Here is a 2607-nt window from a genome sequence, read left to right on the forward strand (position 1 = left end):
TGTTTTTAATTGTAATGCGTGGGTGGTAAAGTAGACTACCACGTGATCTTGCGTGATTTTAGCAGAATGCAGAGCGTCTTTGGGTGGGCTGCCCTTTGGCCATAGATTTTATAACTAAATCTATGCCTTTGGCTATGGCGTCTAAAAGTAAGTCCTATTGTTACTATTCCAGTGATCATGTACTGTCAATCATTGATATATAGATCAACTGAATGAAAGAGCTGGTCACTGCACTGTATCAGTAGGTGATTCACTGTATGTGTGGGGTGGTGCTCAGGCTGGTTTACCTAAAGTACATGATAGTGAAGAGAAGATAAGGTTCACTAGCAACATACAGCACTTTACTCCTTCAACTGGTCAATGGATCACTAGAGCTACTACTGGTACTCCTCCATTAGGAGTGATACAATACTGCTGTACTGCAATAAATGATCTATTGTATTATTTCGGGGGATGGTGTGGCCATGACAGCTGCTATCATAACAGTATTACACAACTGGATACCGTTAGTCTTCAATGGAGAGAGTTAGAACCAACTAGACCAGTTATGAAGAGAGGTTATGGTGGAATGATATCATTTGAACATGATGGAGTACACCATTTACTAATGATAGGAGGAATGGGATCTAAACCAGCTGTACAACTACCTCATTATAAATATATTAAGTTACCTAATGGAAGATGGCGTACTAATGAGCACTCAATATATAATATATCATCAAGTAAAATATTATTATTTTTATTATTTTTGAAATAATAGTTAGGAAAATGGAGCAATCCTTCAATCATTGGTCAGTGTATACCACCTGCTAGTGGCTTTATTATTGAAAAGATCGACAACACTAGAGCTGTTCTGTTTGGTGGAACAGAGACCGATGATGATTCTGAGGATACTGTTACTAACAATATTTATATATTAGAGATATCAATCAGCACTGTGGTATGTTAAATGTGTACTGAATGTATGCACACACACACACACACACACACACACACACACACACACACACACACACACACACACACACACATACACACACACACACACACACACACACACACACACACACACACACACACACACACGTCATTGTTAATGGGTGTGGTTATTTTATTTATTAGTTCTGGCAGTGTATAAGGAAACCTGAAGCAATAGACCAATGGCCAGTGGTTAGATGCAATCATGCAGGTGCTATTATTATAACTGGATCAGACTGTCCTATGCTAGTGATAAGTGGTGGGAAAGATGATGATGATGATACATTAGATGATTGTTGGATCTTTAACCTCACTCAACATTCCTGGATAAAGGTATGTACAGTGAGATACATGTAAATTATTAATTTATTTCTATTAACAGTTAGATGTACCTCGCTCTGTTAGAAAGAGATATGGTCATTCTCTCTCAGTGTTCATTATGAGTCCTCATTGTGTCTGGATAATAACTGTTGGAGGAGCAACTAATGATAGCATTGCTATGTTAACTGAACTAGGTCAGTACATGATTTACATATTTATACACAAATTGAGTTGGGACTTCAACATTGTATCTATTGTGCTAGCAAATGGATCAATGTGCAACATATCAGATGCATGTACTATACATACAAGTACAGTATTACAGTAATGTTAATGTTAATATTACCTGATTTACATGTAGCTTACTTTCATTATGATTTTTCCTTTTTTTATAATCATTAGTCCTTGACAGTAATGAAGGGTGTCTGGTTTGTGATACGTATGATTCTAAATTGATGACTAGTGAAGGATACAAGAAGAAGTATCAGCAGCAACTACAGACAGGAAGAAGAATATGGTTGGAGGAGTACCAGAAACCAAGAAAAGGAGATACAGCCGATATTGAGCAAACCGTACAAGCTCTTAGGAAGAGTCTTGAAGAGAAGGAGAGAAAATTGCAAGAAAAGGAGAGAGAAGCACAAATTTATCATCAAAAATTGGAGCAGAAGGAAAGAGAAGAAGCAGAAAAAGATCAAGAAATAAGAAGATATCGTCATCAGCTACAGGAGAAGGACAGGAAAAATCAGGAGGCACTACGACAGAAGGATATTGTGATACTTGAGAAGGATAGAGAGCTACGTCAGTCTCAAGAGGCAGGTCGTAGGTACCAGCAACCAACAGAGCTTACTGATGATCACTGGAGTATTGATAAAGATGAGGTGACTTTGACAAAGGAGGAGTTAGGAAGAGGATCTTATGCTGTCGTTACAATTGGTATCTTTAGAGGTTTAAGAGTAGCTGTCAAGTCACTTCATACTATCATCATCTCAGATTATAATCTAGGTATGTTCTCCAGGGAAATGAGTATAGCATCACGAGTACGTCATCCTAACCTGGTCCAGTTTATCGGTGCAACTAAAGTGGGTAATCCTCTCATCTTGACCGAGCTGATGAGCACTAGTCTTAATCATGAGCTGCAGAGAAACCGATTAAGCAATCAACAGATTCTGAGTATTTCTCAAGATGTAGCTTTAGGCCTCAACTACCTTCACCTGTTTAAGCCTCGGCCTATTATTCACAGAGATGTGAGCAGTCCTAACATATTATTAAAGCCTTGCACTGGAGCTGCTGGTTATGAAGCTAAAGTAG

This window comes from Amphimedon queenslandica, unplaced genomic scaffold (genome assembly GCF_000090795.2).
Source record: "Amphimedon queenslandica unplaced genomic scaffold, v1.1 AMPQUscaffold_12722, whole genome shotgun sequence".
Taxonomy (NCBI): Eukaryota; Metazoa; Porifera; class Demospongiae; order Haplosclerida; family Niphatidae; genus Amphimedon; species Amphimedon queenslandica.